This window comes from Lygodium microphyllum, chromosome 16, assembly GCF_053477565.2.
Source record: "Lygodium microphyllum isolate KBCC chromosome 16, Lygodium_microphyllum_v1.1.10, whole genome shotgun sequence".
In the NCBI taxonomy this organism is placed as follows: Eukaryota; Viridiplantae; Streptophyta; class Polypodiopsida; order Schizaeales; family Lygodiaceae; genus Lygodium; species Lygodium microphyllum.
In genome coordinates, this window is record NC_141150.1 from 40,990,941 (window position 1) to 41,011,257 (window position 20,317).

General features: G+C 36.1%; 1 long non-coding RNA gene across 2 annotated transcripts; it reads right to left on the reverse strand.

Annotated features, from left to right (window-relative positions):
• Window positions 1–3,076: 3,076 nt before the first annotated feature.
• LOC148022728 (uncharacterized) lies at window positions 3,077–18,899 on the reverse strand. 2 transcript variants are annotated; one of them, XR_015693528.1, is made up of 4 exons: window positions 18,843–18,899; window positions 18,583–18,765; window positions 11,042–18,336; window positions 3,080–7,955 (listed from the first exon to the last, which is right to left on the reverse strand). It is a non-coding gene; the product is annotated as an uncharacterized LOC148022728 (long non-coding RNA). The 2 variants fall into 2 exon arrangements; XR_015693527.1 differs by having other exon boundaries at window positions 3,077–18,336; window positions 18,843–18,890.
• Between the last annotated feature and the right edge of the window lie 1,418 nt (window positions 18,900–20,317).

Genomic DNA, 20,317 nt, shown 5'->3' on the forward strand with positions numbered 1-20,317 from the left:
ATCCAAATCACAATGTCACAATCAGTTGATTGAAAAAAAACATTTAGGGTGTTGTTCAATCAACCAAAAAAACTAATTGTATTTTTCCCAAACAATACAAGAATAGACGAAATAATAATTCCATTGCATATTCACTCTTCCCCCTGGGATCAAAGAGCGATTCAATGAAAATTTTACTTAATACTTGTATGCACATTTCTTAATGTCATTCTTTTTACGATTATGCTATTCATAGCCCTTGACCGATTGCTCTATCAACAAATAAGCCTTATTCAACTAAGTGCAATTAACTTCCCTTAATACATGCACTTTGCAAATTCCATCTTTCAAATATATGAGAAGAGGCCTATCCCTTCCCATGACCTATTCTTAAACATCATAGTATGGAGCCTAATGTATCTCATGCAAGAATCAAATCAAGCATCTATCAATCTAGAAATACATTACTTACAATCGGAACCGTAGTTGGATTGACATTGACGCCTTCGCCCAAAGCTTCGTTATTAGTTGTAGGATTGCCATCCACACGCGACATTCTTTGCTTGGAGGCCATCATCCGTAAATAGACTCAAGAGATTAAGAAGGAGGAATAGATTTGAGATGGGAGAGTGTAGGAGAAGATGACTAAGTTGAGGATCGAGATAGAGGGAATTGTGTAGCCTCTCAAGGTAACTCTTTAACTCTTTAACTCTTCTCTCTCTCTCTCTCTCTCTCTCTCTCTCTCTCTCTCTCTCTCTCTCTCTCTCAAGCTCTCTTTCACAATATCTTGGGGGGGTATCCTTCTCTCTACCTCTCTCTTGTAGCCTCTCGGGGTCTACTTATGCTCTCTTGTGCCTCCCCATGCCTCATATTTATAATGAAATTGAGAGGAGGGGATAAGGCTAAGAACAAGAGTGGAGGGGCTCTTGGAAGACTCAGTGATTTGATGCTCAGATCATAAATCTAATGGTTGCATTGGCTCCAAAAGGGGGGTAAAACCCGAAGACACTTGATTAGAAAGCTCTCAGTTCACTCCTTCTTTTCTCTCTTAAAAGTTATGTCTACTATCTATAGAATGTGATCGCGGTGCATGTGATTTCGCCAGTCACTTTTCATTATTTATTACTTTTTATAAAATCTTCAAAACTAAATAAAATATCACTTGTCTTTTCTTTTAAATGACTTTCATTTCTATCTTTTTAGGATAATATCTAAAATATACTAGTTTTTTTTGCCTAAAAATCTAATCTTTTTGGACCATCCAAAATATACACATTAATACTAGTGATTAATATGGCTCATAAGTCTCGTTCATGTTGTAACTTCCGCGAAGGGTTGCTATGGTCCTTGTCAATCGGAGAAAAAATTTGGTTTATTTTTAAAAATATTTTTAATTAAATAAAAATTATTAGTTATTAATGTTAGTTAGTTTTTACCTTAGTTAGTCTTTAGTTAGTAATCTTATTAACTTATTAATTGACTAACTAACTCTCAAACTAATCAACTAACTTTTATTGCGTGGAAATATTACAAATATGAAGAATATGTGATATAACTCTCATCATAGTGCTCTCACACAAACCCATTGACTCATGTCTACTAGCGTATGAAGTGCACACATACACTCAAGGATTAGGATGCCTTTGCACTAAAACTTCACACCACCCACATTGTACACCAATGCACATAGATGAACTAGTGTACTCATTGCATACAAGAACCATCTTTGTACCAACCCATAAGACCCTTCACATACATAGCATCTACACTTAATCGCAATAGTGTGCCAGAGACACATGGCACAAGTACATAGCAACTTAGTACCTACTTGAGATATAAGTAAATCCATGGTGAAAAGCCCCACACATGTGCACATGGGCACTAAAGGCTCTTTCTACACCAAGCACACGTATACCAATGCAACTTATGTTCCTTGTGCACTGCTTATTGTAGAAACTCTACATCATACTAAACTATTGCACACATGCACTAGTGAACCTTGCGTTCCTTGTGCACTCTTTAGTATACATACGTTGTGTCATAGTACACAACTACACGTGTGCACCAATACACCTTGTGTTCCTTCTACACTCAGTGTACACACCCTACATCATAATGCACAAGTACACATGTGTACCAATGCATCATGTGTTTCTTATGCACTTCTTAGTGTGCACACCATGCATCTACCTTAGCATACCCACCATTAAGGGTAACCCTACAGCTAGCACTTGAGTCTAACCACTATGTACTTAATCATAATGCAATACCTATATCATTGAGCCCTTGTGCACTAATGCATACACCCATCACAAGTGCACCTAACACACCATAGTAACTATCTTATTACATCTAGGCACACATGTGGTCCACCACCTATAGCAACTCAGCCCTAGTAAAACTAGCACTCTCGTGCACTCACCAATGCAGAGATGTGTGCACTTGGTGCCGCAACATCCAATGTAAAACACTTGAGTGCACTTGTGTACTCAAGTTCATGCTAAGGCCCTATGCACACATAGCTTTCATGCACCAAGTAGAATACAAAGACGTAGATTACCTTTTAGAGTATGTCCATGATTTTTCTCCTAGAACATCAAAAGTAAAATATTTAAAGCCTCTTTAGAGTAAAATCCCATTTTCTAAATGCTCCTTTTAGAATCATTCATGACTTGGTATAAACTTTAAAGACCTTTTACAATACAATCCCATTCTCTAAAAGCTCCCTTTAGACTAGTTCATGATTCTTCTTCTAGATCTTCTAATTTAAGAAAATGAGAAGCAAAAGAGTTGGTTTTGATGTTTTGGTTTAATAATGCATGAAAATGATAAGAAAATATCATCGTGAAATTGTTTAAACAATTTTATATTGTTCTTGCATTGTTTCTTAAAGTTTCTTTTGTCATTACTTTTTCACTAAAAATGGAGGCCAACCAAGAGAATATCAAGTTTCTTGATGTTGCAAAGCCTAAAGATATAGATATTGGAGAGGAGATTCTAGCTTAATAAGAAGGTTTATATATTGGATAGAAGGAGGAGACAAGAGTAGTCCTTACAAAGCCTTCAGATCCTGAAATTCAGGAGGACATCTATGTTAGGGAAGAAGTCAGTGCAGGAGATGAGTGCCCACTAAAAATTCACAAGGCTCCAAAAATTACTCATTGGCCAGTTTTTATTAAGAATTCATTTATGGTGATGATGGTTTCATGGCTTGTTTTAATGGCACAATAAGCACATTTGGGTAGGATTTTGTATTTGTACATTATTATCCCAAGCTCGATTCAAGATTATGGAGTCTTACCACACAAAGCATTTTGATAAGTCAACAATGCCAATATTTGTTCTCAAAACTTTGTCTAGATATTTAGGGTATTCCCTTAAGTACAAATAGATACATATAAATTGAAAATTGGATACTTCTATTGCTACAACACTTGTACCTTGGTAATTAATCCTTAAGAGAACTCCCCATTGCAAGATGGGGAAGCAAAAAACAATAAGAAGACATGATCATTGAACAATGGAAAATAATAACACCATATGTATTATACAACCTTGTTTGTCAATACAAAAGGTTACTTGAGTGATTCTTCTATAGAATAATGTGATTAGAATCACATGTCTTGTGCAAAGTCATTATAGTAAATAAGATGTGTTGTATTGAGTTAGATTTGTGTCCTGTATGGTTTATTCAATTTTTTGTGTAGTGTCAATTGATTTTATACATTGAAGTTGTTTTCTACAATGTTCAACATTCCACAAAGTGATTTTCTTTTCTCATCACCATAGCTTGTGGTTCTAAAGTAGAATGTCCTTCCTTGGTAGTGAAACTTCTCCATGCCTTGTGTATTACATATTGACAATTGTCCATAATTGTTAACAAAGTATTTCCATATCTTAACAAAATACAGTGCATTAAAAAAAGAAACTCATCACAACCATGGAAAATAATGTTGTGAGATAAAGTGGTCCAAAATCATACTTACCAAGTAGAATGTATGTATTTTTAAACCAAGATTATACGATTTCTTTCACCAAAATTTTTGTGGCCTTCTTGAAATCTAAACAATAGCTCAAAGTGTTCTTATTATGGCTTAATAGTTGTACAAAGCAAAAGAGAGTGGCATACCTATAATATGCAAAAGCATGGTGATAAGTGACTTATTAAACTAATGCAAGTGCAAACACAAATAGAAAGTACCTCAGCATCCTAATTAACTTAGCAAGATTTTCACTTTCTCCAATCCAATTGACATGCCAAGTCTTTTTCCAATAGAGCATATAGATGCACAAAAATCACAAAAGCAAGAGTAAGAAAGAAAGAAGATAAATGTGTGTAGCAAGGAAGTCATGTAAAGCCCTTAAAGTCAACAATCCAATTCTCTTTACAACTTCTTGCTTATTTCAATCTAATAGATAGGATAAGCCTCTTCAAATAGAGTATGTATATACATAAAAAGAGCAAGAGTAATAGTAAGAAATAAAGAAAAAAGAGAAAGGCTTATATTAATAAAAAACATCTTAAATCCTTATAGTCAACAACCCAATTATCTTCACAACTTTCTTGCTTCTTCCAATCAAATTCACATAGCAATCCTCTTTCAATAAAGCATACAAATACATAAAAAGAAAAAAAATAATAGTAAATAAGGGAAAAAACAGTAGGAAGGCTTGAAGCAAATACATTAAAAAAATAAGTCTTTTAAAACCCTTAACAATTTATTCAAATGAAATTGATACATCAAGCTTCATTCAATTTCGCGAATGTATACCTCAAGACTCTTCCAATGCTACATACCAACTTAGAAAAAGAGAATTGCGAAGAAAAGAAAGAAAACAAAAAGGGGAAACTAGTATTATAAAAAGAGAGAAAATGTGTAGAAATAAGAAAATTGAAAATATTAAAAATTTTAAGCCCACACAAAAATGTAATCAAAATTTGAGAAACAAACATCTAGAGGTCATAATCAAATGTATTGGGAAAGGGGACATCATTTTTGAGGTTATACTTACAAAATCCTTGGGAACCAGATTATCAAACATGAAACTAAGGGAAAGACAGAGAGAAGAGAGTGGTGACACTATTGTTTAATGCTAATTTGGCCCTAAAATTAGAGAAAAATATGCAATTAATAAGGTGCCATTCCTTCCCAATTTTTATCTAGAATTTAGGATGTGATTAATAATTAATCACAATCCTTGACCATAATGCCTCGTGGCCTAGTGCTTGTTACTTCTCCATCTAGTGCATGCTCTTGTAAACATGTGCTTAATAATTAATCACAATCCTTGTACAACCCTTTTGCCCTCAAAATTGGCCATAATGCCTCATGCCCTAGTGCTTGTTACTTCTCCATCTGGTGCATGCTCTTGTAGTCATAGCTCTATTTTCCTTCCATATAGAGTGTTCTCATAGCTTTTACCTATCCAAGTATAGCTCTCCTTCATAGTATGGTGCCTTTTACTTCTCTATTTGGTGCTTGTATATGCTTTCTTTTGGTGCAAAAGCCGAATCAACACTATAGTTGAGAGCTTTCTCCCTTTGAATGTCACTTTTCCCCTCCAAAACATCATCTAGAGGCTTTCTAATAATTTTTAAAAAAGTATAGTCTAAGGGGAGCCATCCTTTCCCTTGGATGCAAATTCTCTTCTTTTTTCCTTCAGAGCCTCTCAAGTTTGCCTCCTTGTGAATCATGAAGTTGCCGCTCTCCTTCCTCTTTAAAACCCACAAGACCTTGCCTTTTATGATTTCCCTTTTCCTTTAGACTGTATCATGTTAGTTTAGCCCTCATGACTTCGAGATCTTTGGTCCAACCCTTTTTTAGGTTTTATCCTTCACATGGATCTTCATGGGCTTCTAAATTAGGCTCTCAAGGTAAGATCCTTGTGGCCCCTATTCACTAGCTTTAATGCCTTAGGCACCACTAGCACACAAATTAGCGACACTTAAACATAGCCTAGCATAAGCATTCACATAAAGCACTTTCATTGTCTCACACACATAGTATCTGCACCAATATATAATACAAAGACATTGGAAAATACCCATTGTATCAAATCCTTCCAACTACATATAAGTACTTCACATGTAATAGGCCTAGGGAAAATTTGAAAAACAATCATAGTATTTTATATAAAAATAAAAACAACTTGGCTAAAAAGGTGCGGTCTTCTAATGTTTTCCTCTCTTAACAATGGAAAATCTAAACTTAGCCCGTGCCCCTTACAATAATCATGGACCCAATTCCTTACCATTAGCATCGATAGTATGGGCTTCTACATGAGCCTTTGTGTACCTATATCACAAATATGATTAATGCCATTGATGTACAAGTGATCAAGCATAGTATGATCTTAAGAGTACACAATTTGTTGCAATCTGTTATGCATATCATATAGATTATGTTGATAAAGAAGAGATGGATGTAAGGAGGATATTGTGCCCATCCTCTACTATTGTGCTCCATGATAAGTATATATGTGCATACATAAATGTTCCTTTATTATGTTAAAGACATCTAACACAAAGAAACTTTCCTTTGATTAATTAAAAGATGGCACTCTACCCCTCGACACTTACAAGCACATCTAATAGTTCTAAAGATCTCATAAACCCCTCTCTTAATTGATGGAGGCCTACATGGACCTTTTTCTTTCCCTTCCACCTCAATTATAATCCCCAAGGTTCCTAATTAGTGCAAGGATTTCCTTTATGTAGTGCCATAAGGTATGAGCATAAGTATGGTACTCTTTGCATTTAGTTTTGCCAACAAGTATAGCCTCAATGAGTCTCATATTGTGATAATGTATAAAATGGTTTAGTTGAGTGCATTCTCCCCATGCCATGGATGTATTTGATAAGGAGTATACAAATCCCTGGTACAATACATTTCAAGTAATGCAGTGTGGTACTCATAGTGATCAACCCCTTTATGGGTATAAGGATCTAGGATAGGAAAAAAAAATCTCAAGCAACGTTTTTTTGTTTACTTTTTTCTCCAACAAATCTTTGCCAAGCCCTCCAAAACTAATCTAAAACATGAGCATTAGATGTAAATAATCTCTCCCCTTGTCCCATGTGTCCTTCTCAAGTCCTTCTTTCCTCTCTTTAGATACACCAGTTTGTGAGGCCTAAGCCAACCTAAACCCAATTTCAAGGTCATAATGGTTTAAAGATAAAAAATTAGGGTCATCATGTATATATGCATCAACATATGTATATATACATGTTGCATATGTACATCTTCACATAGGTAGATGTGTAAATATATGCATACACATGCATTGGCTACGTATGCACATCGACTATGTGCATTTATAGGATATACATGCATGTACATAGGCTATGTACATTTATAGGATATACATGTATGCATATAGGCTACATATATGCAAAGTCTAGATATAGATTAGACACATGCGTATGCTATGCATACTAAGCCTATGAATAGCTTACATCTAGGTTATGTATATATGTATGTGTATTCATAGCCTATTTGTACATGTATCTATGCATAGTCTATGTGTACGCATGTTTGTATGCAAATCCATGGCATAATATATTTATATGGATAGGGTACGCATGCATATGCATAGGCAACACATATGTATAAACATATTAGATTTTCCCAAATCGATTGTGACCATGCTTAAACATCATAATTTTAGGCTCCTCCTAATAGCTTACGCGTTATGGCCTAAAAAATAGGCATTTCTTATAGCTTTGGGGATTTTCCCCATCTAAATACACAAAACCTCATATGTATACACTACACACATTCTCGCATTAGTTTTCCAAATATCCTAATGGTGCCAAACAATGGCTTAGATACCCTCATCTAGTTGACCATTACAATTACAAGCAACAACAAGTATAAGAAATCCAACTAAACATCAAAATAAGCATAAACAACCATACCTTTGATTTCTTTTCAATGTGGAATATTCAATGTTTTTCTTCTTCCCAAACCTCTTCTCTAGGAGCCAAAGAGGGGAAATGTAAATGCAACTCTAACCCTCAACCCTCAACCCATAACAAATTAACATATAGAAAAGTTTGCAAACTAAATGATAAAGTGAGATATGATTTGAAACAATTACCAAATATAAAATCCTTTCAAAATTTGGAAAAGTTTGAAAAATAAAGATTAGTGGTCATTTGAGATATTAGGTACATTGTCGATAGAGTGTGTTTACATGTAGGTGTACAATTATATTTCAACTCTCCCCTAATGCATTTATCAAAACTAGTAAATTTGTACTTAATCTACAAAAACTTTGAACTCTTGTACAAAGACTAGTAGCAATAAACCCATTTAATTTTACCATTAAAAAACACAAATAACAAAATTGTATAGCAACAAAGAAAGGAAACTCCATATTCTTTAGGTGGAAGAAAATGGCTTATTCTTCTTCTCCAAGTGCTCCCCAGTACAATAATTTTTAGGGTTCTCATAGCTCTATGTGCATATGTGTGTGTATATGTCTACATGTACGTATTTATGTGTGCTTTTCTCTATTTATTTTTCTTAAGTTTTCTTTTAGTACCAATATAAAGCCAAATATAACATGATTGTACAAACACATCTACATGATTGGAAGAATAACTAATTTTAAGTTTTTATTTACAACATTGAGGATCAATATTATATAGAGATGTATTTACTAATAGTATGAATTTCCTTTTGTTGTAAAAAGTGTCTTGACACTACTCTATCTATCATTGTTTTATTGCTAAACACCATCCTAGCTTTTAATAGTTTACATACAATGGGATGAGTGAAAAAACATGATTTTCATTTTTTAACATAGTAGATTGAGTAAAACTCTTTTATAAAATAGGATCTTATATATTCTATGTAAATTTATTAGTTATTTTGCATGAAGAAGTGATCCCAAGCTACCTATATGCTTATATGTAAATGTAGTCTTAATTGTTGCATAAAACACCTCAATACAACAAGGCTTATATATATTCTGATGATAAATATGCTTGTATGCTCAAAACTCTAATGTAAGAACTCTAAGCTGTCAAAAATACTTCAAAAAAATCCATTAAAGTTTATCAAAATTCAAATTGAGAACTTTTTGAAAAATTACACTCTCTTTACAAATGAGTGTACATTCGTAATTAAATGCACTCCTAAAGCCACATCTTGCAGTTGTCCCCGATTTAATTATGTTGTATTGATGCATTGCATTAAGAAACATAGAGTATTCTATGCATTTTACACTGATTCGATGTGGTATATCATTTTTACCTTGAAAAACATACATGTGTTTGCACTAATTCATCATGTTCCATATAAAGAAACATGTTTTGATAAGAGTTTACCATGATGCATCAAATTACCATGTAGCTTGTGTATGGTTTCTATGTTGCAAATAAAGTTGATGTTGCACATGAAGTGGTCTTCTTTATTATGGAATGATAATGTGTAATAATTAGAAACATTTCACTTAATTACAAATAAAATTGATACACCTTGCAAAAAAAATGACATCATTTATCAATTTGATTCTTGAATAAATAAGATTTCATATCCGATTGGTACAATGCATTAAACAAGATTTCATATCCAATTGGTACAATGCATTAAATTCTAAAACTCTAAGTAAGGTGATCAACTATTTCATTTTGTCGAATAGTCACATTTCACAACACAAATCAAGTTTTTCATGTGTCACATGCATTCAAAAATAAAATTAATTGAGAAACTAATGTGATGTGATCAATTAGTTAACCTCTTATTGTGACTACTTGTATAAAATTTATGTTTTGAATTCTCACAACATTCTCTTCTTGTGCATTTAGCTTCAAGAATTGTATAGACCATGTACTTGGGTTTTCATTTAAGAGATGGGGATGTTAGGATGATGTAGAGAAGAAAAGCTTAAATGTGGAGATTTAACTACCATAAAAAGAAACTAGAGACATGTAAATACATTCAATACAATGATCAATTATAATATTGCTACAATCAAAGCCATGCCAAATCTTATTAGTACATTGCTTAAACTATTCTCAAGGGTGATCACTTGATTTTTTTGTGGTAATGGAATATAGAATTTCAATTGAAGACTTGGTTTTGAGATGTCTTTAGATAGAAAAATTTGTGTAATCAAGAACAAAATGAGTCACATTATAGAAAGAGACAATCATTTAGTTGATGTTTAAAAAGGTGCATCTCCAAGGTGTTATGAACTCATAGGAAAAGGACCATCAAGTCTTAGCTAAGGTGATAGAAGACAAGTAAACATTAGAAGGTAGAAAGAGCTTATGCCAACTATTCAAAGAGCCATGATATCTCCTATAAGAATATCATAAATAGAACTATATGTGCTACTTGAGAAACATATGGAGACAATAGAGAAAAATTAAGATAGTAAGGGAAGATAAAAAGGAAGCAAGATGACCAATACTTGATGTTTGACATTTGCATGTATAGTTGACTCATTATCAATACAACTTAGTTTACTCTCGTTCTTATATCATTAAGTGCTGTACTTGCATGAGTGCATTTTCTTATGAAGTTACTCCCCATTTCTCTCATGAAACTAGTACACATCACATGTTATAAGTCAGTCAATTTCTCGTGGATACAAGCCTACTATTGTTTAATAAATATATTGTTATATATATCATAATGTTATATGAGGAAGAATCTAGGAATCTTGTTACTATTTTGGTGCTAAGTTATCTCTCTATCATATGCAAATGAACAAAGATCTAGAAAATTCAAAAATGATACAAACATTAACTCCATTTTATGAATGTATGATTATTTGTGTCATCAATATCCTAACAAATATCTACTACTAAAACACCAATTGTATTCTATAGTTTACTTGCATACATAAAAACAAATCAATATTTTGGCATATGAAGTCTGTGATGTTAAGCTATGTGTGTAAAGAAAAAAAACTAGAAAAAACCAATTTTAGTACTATGGTAGTAGCATTTTAAGACTGAAATTGTGAGTTTTGGAAGAAGTAGTTTTCAAAATGGGTTGTTTTAATGAAACACTTTGAGAAATGTACTCAAAAGACATATAAAGCTTACCCGATATGTTAGCAATAGAATTTTGGGTGTGAGTTTGACCTTAACATGGAGCTTGATGACATGATTGTCTCATCAATGCATGCAAGCACTACATGAAGCTAACACTAACAAATTCAAATGGATCAATGATGTCCTTTCGTTCAACTTTGAGTATGATAAAGGGGACTACATCAACCAACTTACAATATTGTAGTACCAAAATGATCAAATGCTTTCTCACCCCACGCCCAAAATCATTGATATAAGAAACACTCTCTCAAGCTTGCACTGTGATTAACTCAAAGAAGAGGATGGACTCCACTCATCATATGAGGTTAGTGAATATAATCATTCCTCTTATAATTGTAGGTATTATATTTACTACATTGTATCCGTGGCCACAACTTGAATAATTGCAAACCTATGGTACAAAAGAGGTTTAGACATGATCTCTACCAGAAAGAATAACTAGACAACCATCACAACAGTTTCAAGTTTAACCACATCTTTATGCACGTGCTAGAAAAGAGGACTATCAATTATTCCCTTGTGACAAGGAAAAAGTCTATACATTACCCCGAAAAATATCATGTACCCTTGTGAACACTTTAGTATATTGTAGTTGTCGTTGAATGTAGATTGGGATTGAAGTGCATATGTCCTTACATTAATAAGGATATAATTGATTGGAGGATCTAAAAATAGAGTTTACAATCATTTTATTAGTCAAATAATTTATAACATTTGTGTAAAAGGTTACAGGGAAAACTTTGTATATTTAAAAATTTTGTGACATTTATTTCCATAAATCTTTCTTACATATGACAATCCTCAAGATGCACGTACCACTTGTCCAATAGTCTTAAGTAAAGACCAAAGCATGATAATGTTGAACTCAATGCATGAATTTTTCATGTTCTTGTTGCACTCTATTTTTTCATGTACCTACCATTTTAAAGGAAAGTGCCTACTTCATAATAGAAAATTCCTCACAATATTTTTTTTGTTGTGTCTCTAGTTATTGGAACTAGAGCAATAGTTCTTATGTGAGAAATGGATGTGTTTTAGAATTTCAGAAAAGCATCCATTATGAAATCTATACTCAAACTATACTTTGAACTAGCAATGGTCAATAATTTAAAAAGTTTCAAGTGTTTCTAGAGATACATTAGTTGTGTTAGAGATAATAAAGCTGGAATTTTCTTAAAATGCCCTATTGTGCATATAATGGTAGATATATCTCGTGAAGTGCTAATAACACTTGCTTCTTGACAACACTTTGCAATACCTTCATGTTTTACTGCACTTGTGTACGCCAATATGTGTGTGTAATACATGCAACTCTTGTAAATGTCCTTTTGGTATGTGTTGTGTGCTTTCTCTTTATGCTTCTTCCTTTCTTTCTACTAATCTCAATTGAAGTCCTATTTATGAGAGAATTAAGAATTAGAGGTTTAATTGAAGTCTTATTTTTTAGGGAATTAAGAATTAGACGTTTGACTGGGCTAGTACTCTATGTGTATTTAGAAGTCACTTGCAAGTTTAGTGGGGAGGGACCAGCTAACTGGCCGATTTGGAAGAAGTTAATGCACACAGTGTGACATGGCCTGATGTGGAGACACATTCACTGGAAGTTAATGTGGAACATGCAATGCCTAGTTGCATGCAAGGGAAAAGACTATGCATAGAAGAGATGCAGGCAAAAGATGGTGGCCAAGCACTCAACTACACAGCATGCATGGTGATGATCAAAAGGGCTCTCCAAAAATATCAAGACATTCATAATACTATATGCATGGCTACAATGACTAAAGTTGCAAGAGTTCATAAGGCAACAATGGCCCTTTTTCATGATCGAGTTCCAAACAAGTATGCATCTCTTCTTGCCACAAGGGTTTACATGTACTTCATGGGCAGACCCCTTATGGAGGATGATTTTGTCAAGTGGTTTCACAGTACATATCAGGGTTGAGCCAACTTGGTCTAGTATAAGTTTACTAGGGGTGGATTCTTATCTGGTGCTTCTAAGCTCCAAAGATGGAAAAGATTGGCTACTTTCCTTAGTGGTGGGGTATAGGGAAAATGTGGTCTATGCAGTACCTTGGTCTTCCTCCTTCATTCTCAGGGGGGTTCTTAACCATGAGTGTCTTGTGTGGATAAAGCTTGTCGATCTGCCTACCTGGATGGTTGACAATATGGCTAACATTGTTGCAGCTCTAGACAGACTTCTATATGCCTTGTCATCCGCTAGTATGTGGGGTCTCATCAAATCGACTAGTCAAGCATGCATTGTCTGTGGGATAGACAAAACAAGTTTTTTTGCTTCCTCCATCTGTAGGATCCATTGAAAATGGAGATCATGCTATCTGTCAAGTTCTCTACCTTCCCTGATTTCTATTACCACTGCAAGGGAAGTGGTCACTTTGCCAAGAACTATTTTCACAAGTAATAAGGGTCCGGTAAGTGAATGGAATGTGATGGGAAATATAATAAGAATGAGAATGAAAAACCACAAGTCATGCAAAATGAGAGGCAACCAAGAGATGAGGTGATTAGCAAGGGATTCCCTTGTGTTGCAATGGATGACACTACCAAGAAAGGTAAGAAGAGGGACCCCCTACCTAACCCTTTGACCTCTCTTCAACATGGTAAAGGGTAGCAAAAGGATGTCTCGAATAAGGACAACATCCCTCCAAAATGGCATGGGATCAAAGATAATACAAAAAAATTGGTGGGAAACGATCGCTTAAGCACTTGGCTAGAAATAGCTATGTTGATCAAAACAACAATGCTCCCATCAAAGATAAGGAGATGCCAGATAAATAGGCTTCAATACGCTCATAGAATAGCACTATCTAGGAAGTTGAAGTACTACTCATGGAACATAAGAGGCCTCACCTTTGATGTAAGAAATGAGATTGCCTTTTGTATTCTTACAAAGTTGAAACTTGATTTCATGGCCTTGTAGGAGATTAAGTTAGATGAAGAGGCATGCAGAGCCTTAAACTTTCTAGGATATGTCATTATCTTTGATGTACAATGCCATTGGACAAGAGGGACTATCCTATTGATTAGTGAATCCCTCAAGGCGGGAGATGGTAGCATTTGTGTGCAAGAGTAGAGGTCCATAAGGAGTTTTTTGTTGGCTCTATTTATACCCACAACTACTCTATGCAAAGACCAAAATAGTGGGCCTTCATGGAGTAGAAACTACAAAGAAAGAATGCAATATTGGGAGGGGATTAGAATATGACTAAGCATTCTTACAATAGGTTGCATGGAGGTGGCTCTATGATCTCAGAAGAGAAGGAAGCCGAGCAAGCATTGGAGACTTCTTTTGAAATTTAGGATTGGGCCCTTCTTGCCTCAGGAATAGAGTATCAGAAAATTACTTGGCACAATAAGAATTTTGGCTCAAAATGGTGGGGAAGAAAACTAGATAAGTTCTATGTAAAGAATGGAGCGTGGTGGACTAGTAGTGGGATCAAGTATGCTCTATAGTGGAGGGCTATGTGACTTTTGATCACATCCCTATCCTCTTAGCCTTCAAGTTGATTATCTTGAACCACCATAATTATGGGCCTCCACCTTTTCTGTTCAAGGTGTCATTTTTGGAAGAGAAGCCATTTGCTGAGAAATTACACCATATCTAGGAGAATGCTAATATTGCATGGTAGAAAGAAAGCTACCATGAGGAAGCCTGGGAGTCTAGAGCAAGCTATGGACATGTTTGAGGAGCCATGTTGTTGGTTCTTAAAGGCTCTCCTGTTGACCAAATGATGCACAGTGTCATAAGAATGTAGAAAACTTTCTTAAACTCCAAGAAGGCAGATGGTGTAGGTTGCAAAGGTTCAACTAAAAGGTCGATGGAACTTGCTTAGGGATGGGCCCAATCCCCTTTACTTTTCAAAGTTGAAGGATAAGAAAAAGAAGAAGATGCTTACTGGAATTGTTAATCAACAAGGTGAGTTGGTGCAAGATCAAGATCTAATAGGTAAATCCATTAAGGAGAACTTGGCCTAAATAGTTGGCATGAGACCTACAATACTGCATTACTATGAGCAAAGGGTTGAAGCCTTTTGGTGCAAGCTTTGCTATTGGACAGACCCTTTACCTTAGACAAGGTTAAGCAGGTGGACCATTAAATGAAATTTGGGAAGTCTCTAGGTATAGATGGTCTGATGACTAAGGTGTTTTAAAAGTTCTGGCCAACTTGTGACCAAGACCTAGTGGACCTTTTGAATTATGTAAGAAGTCAGGTAATGCTAGCATTTGTCAATCAGGGTTTAATTACGCCTATCCCCAAGGCCTATGATAGAACTTGGCTCTCTAATTTGAGATTGCTCACAATATTGAACTTCAACTATAAAGATTTGGCTAAAGCCATGGCATTTAGAGTGAAATTTCTATTTGGTTGGATCATTCATAGGAAGCACTTTGGGTTTACTAATGGGCATAATATTCATGATGTAGTCTTGAACTTGATTGTTTCAATTGATCTTGCTATTTCTCTAAAAAAGGGCTTTGTCCTCATTAACATGGATTGGGAAAGCATATGATTGTGTGAATTGTATTTTTATCTTAAGTGTCATTGCTGCTATGAGATTTGGGTCTACCTTTATCAATCTAGTCAGTTCCTTATTCAAGGAGGCCTCTATTTCCTTGATGGTGTAAGTATTAATGGCATGGTAACATCCCCCTTTGCACTTCATAGATTGAATAGGCAGGGGTGCCCCCTGGCATCACTCTTATTTGCTCTCACAACAGACCCACTTCTAGGGAGGATGGATAAAGCTTTGTAGGATGGCTTGATCAGAGGGGAGTCTCTGCCTGATAGATTTCAAGTTGCTATACAATTCTTTGCTAATGACAATGCTTCTGTAGTAGAGGCACAAAAAAAGAATCTATGACTAAGTTGCTAGAGATCTATAATGAGTATTCAAATCTTATGGCTTTCGAAATTAATCTAAAGAAAATAGAAATCCTCTTTCTCTCCTAAAAACAACCTAACCCTTAGATCTCTCAACTAGGCTTCAAGATAGTATCGCTTGGGCAAATTGCTAGCTACCTAGGTGTTCCTATTGTTGTGGACATTATACTTAGTAACTAGTTTACTAAGAAATTTCAAGAGAAACTCAGAGACAAACTACAACTATCACTCTCATTTGCTGGTAATATTACACTAATTAAAAAGTTTTATAATTGGCGACTGTGTATGTTGGTTTTGTATTGCATTTTCGTAGGCAGCTTGGACCGAGTTGGAGAGATCTTTGACAAATTTCCTATGGTTGAAATAGGATGGAGAAGGGATCCCTCTAATTAGCTGGGATATCTTGACAAAGGACATGAACTTGGGAGGAGAAGGCTTGGATTCAATGGTCTTGAAAGCGTAGTCCCTCTCATTGACCCTAGTTAGAAGGATGGATGGATCACAATCTTGGATGGTCCTCAATATGGCCCACTAGATTATAGACATGAAGATCAAAGGAAAGAGGTGAGAAGGAGCTCATTGTGGCAAGATGTATTAACTTGCTTACACCTAACTATCAACATGCGTGCTTCTCTAGTTGTGCAGGATATAGTGTGCTAGCGGCAAGGAGTGATTCTCAACATGTCCTAGGAAACTATGGGATCTATGAAGGATGACTCCTCCCTAGACACAAAGATATGGCTCTTTCCATTGGCTTTAAACCCCCATATGCCCCAGTTCATAGATTTCCAAGACTTGCTAGATTGTTGTTCAATAAGGGGTTGGAGAGTGGGAAGATATCTAGGATCCACTTAGTAACTCCTTTCTACAAGAACATGTGATATAGAGGAGATTTTGCCTTATTGAACAAGAGAGATTTTGTTTGAGGGCAGTCATGCACTCTTATAAGGAAGACTCGCCGACTTTTGTGATCCAAAGGAAAATTCCTAAAATTATGCAAGCACAAGAAGGATTTAAGGAAGCCTCTCTAGTGATTACTATGATGCTCCACCAAAAATAAAAGAGAGAGTGTCCTATGGCCAAGGTGCATAACTAGAAGAGGAGAGCCTCTACTGTGTGGAAGGCCTCCCCCTTCTTTAGAGTAAACATTCTTTGGTGAAAACTCATACTTAAGAAATTACCATTTCAAGTGAGACTCAACAAATGGTTTAGAGTCATGTCTAATCTATGCCCCTTTGTGGGAAGGCAGAGGAAACTAAGAAACATATCTTTTTGGATTGTGTGAATGTCAAGCCAGTGTGGGCCGCACACTCAAAAAATGGTTGAAGGAGGCTAATCTATGGAGCGAATTGGGAAAGACAAATGCATTCTTTGTTGATCACACAGGTCTAGATGATAGCACTTGGAGCTTGGTAAGTATTATTTTAGGCGCGGCTCAAAAACTTATATGGAGTAAAAGAAACAACATGGTGTTCATAAGAAATCCTAAGGAGATGGCTAATAGATGCTTACACTAGCTTAAAATTGGAGTGTTTTCTCTACTAGGTTGCTGTAAAAGAAGGTATTGGATTGCTAGGCTATTTTGGAAGAAGATCAATGTTTTGGCTTGAGCCAAGCTACATCATACAAATGTTGAACCTACTTTTTCTTCATTTTGATATAATAAAGACAGCATTATTTTATAAAAAGAAAGCTCTATGTGTATTTTAAATATATCGAAAGATATGGGTATTGAAGACAAAATTATGCATTAATGCATTCCTAGGAAATAAATTATGTAGAAGTGGTTACAAGGTGAGTAATATTCTTCGAGGTAATGGATAGACAAATTTTTCCTAGCATAGGAAAATGCACGTGCTTAAAGAAGTATTAGACTTGAAACGATTGTGATGGTACCTGATATCGTATTTATTGGTAGAGATCATGGGTTATACCTAGCCTTTTTGTTGTAGCGTCAGGTTCCAGGCATCCAAGCTGTGGTTCGAAATATGAGGTCGTTGACAACTACAGCACACAAGCTTAAGAGAGACCCTAATGGAAGTTGATCCTTCTGTTAGTATGTTGAGCAATCATTCGATTATCCTCCTCTTAGACAATATGGTAAGTAGCGTAATGCACTCCCCTTCATGGTACCCCTTATTGAAGGAAAAGATATCATAGATCTAATAGAGTTAGTTGGCGGTAGCATGGTATAATAATTGCATGCACGGTCACCAAGATCCATGTTAAGGCCAAGCTCGCACCCAATATTTCTGAGGCCGATATCAGAATTAGCTCCATCCTTGCACCAATGAAGGACAGGAATGTAGTCGTTGGGGGCTGGGAGTCTGTTTTGCTCTCGTAAGGCACCAACAGCCGGCTCGATCATGAACCCTTGTTAGGGATGCTGGTTCACCGGCAACCATGCTTGAAGTTAAGATAAAGCTTTTAACAAAGTCACTGTACTGATCAGAGTAATGGAGAAATCGACAAACCGTGCTCATGCAAGAGCCAACTAAGGCGCATTTCAATCCCTCAAATAGATATAAAAACGATTTAGGCCTTGCTCTCAATTTTGATGTTCAGGGCATTCGACTGTGTTGACGATATTAATTGTCTGAGCATGATAAAAGACAGCATGTAAATTAATTACCGCGTTGCCTGGCCTGACCGGGCCGCTGCGACGCAAGACAGCTCAAGCATGGAGTCCGGAGAGCAGGTTGAGTCTTGAGACATATGTCAGAGAGGCCTGCTTGGGAGGCTCTTGAAGCGGTAGATCTCTCTCTCTCTCTCTACACGGCGCACGCTGAACGCACGATCATTTTTATGTTGTTGACTGAAGGCAAGAAATGCGTTGCTGCATTAGGCAAGGAATGCATGTACGCTAAGATGAACAGGACTGTACGAACTCACTGATTGCAGATACAATGCCGTCTTCGCTCTGTGTCCGCGCAAGCCTGCGCGGACGAAGAAAATCACGTGACCGTCTCTTTCTCTCTCTCTCTGTGTATGTGCACGGCGCCTGTCAAAAAGGTGAGCGTGACGGGTCAATAATTGTGTCCTAGTCCCTGGATTTGAGCAGAGTCGCGAGTCGCGAGTCGCAAGTCCTAGATAGCACTAAGTAGACGTTATCTTCTTTTTTTCGATAATTGCAGAAATTTGTAATGAAGCCTAAAGGAAAGGATAACAGAGTAGTAAAGATATAACGAGTGGAGGGGCACAGCCCTTATTTACACTAGTTCCAAAGCTATACTCCGATTTGAGGAGCTGCTTACAATTCCTCCGATATTAAAGCCAAAATAGGTGGTACCTCATCGTACTGATTTGAATTTTGGCATACAATGAATTATGCTGCTGTCTAATCATGGAGCCAACAACCCCTCTCTACGAGTAGTTGAAGGCGTGCTCTTTAGCTGCTCCCGTACGATGTTGTGTATGCATGGTGGTCAAGATCTCCACCACCTCATTCTCCTATTATTTCATCAGCATCTCCCGTTCCTTTTTGCAGAGGTAAACTTTAAGTGGTTGAAGTGGTAGACAAGCATCCTCACGGGCAATCTTCTCTCCACCATCCTTTAGCACCTGCAAAGCAACATGAAAATTTGAGACTTCCAAGGATTTTATTTTTGCTCGAAAATATGTTAGCATCCCTATCCAACGATACATTCCATAAAAACACTCTCCTTAAACATGTCCAAAGAGTCAGTAGTAGATTATTAGCCTCCCCTATTAGCAATTCTTTCCAAGAGAGTTTGTAGGGGTGAAAGGGCAGGATCAGGGAGTGAAGCCAGTTGAGTTTTTCTTTACTGCTTTCGCAATTAATAAATAAATGGTGTATGCTTTCTATCTTCGATTGCATCTAGAGCAGAGTCCATTGCCAATTCCAATACTTTGTGCCTTTTATTGGGTCCAAATTGCCTTGTGTAGAATCATCCATAGGAGACATAAGATCTTCGTGAGTAGACTTTTGGTCCGAACTTGCTAGAATCTATACTCCCATTCGGTCTTATTCCACTATAGATCCCATCTCTTATTAACTTGTTGGATCAATTTCATGTTGGACTCATTTAAATTAGGAATGGGAAAGAGAGAGGTCTTCCCTTTCCAAATGAATTCCTGCAATCTGAAATTAGGGCTACCCTGCAAAAAAATTTGGTTGGAATCTTTCCAAGCACTTTGTCTCTCTCTCAAGGCACGGAGATCTTGGTTGTTAATTTTAAATTTATTTTTGAGGATGCTATTATGCACCCCATTACCTAACCCTTTATCCAACATATCCCCCCAGACTCTGAGCCCTTTGCTGTCAAGCTTAGTAGCTGTTTTGTAGTGTTCTTCATGTACTCCTGTCAATGTAATACTAAGCCACATTGAGTCTACCACAGACCAGC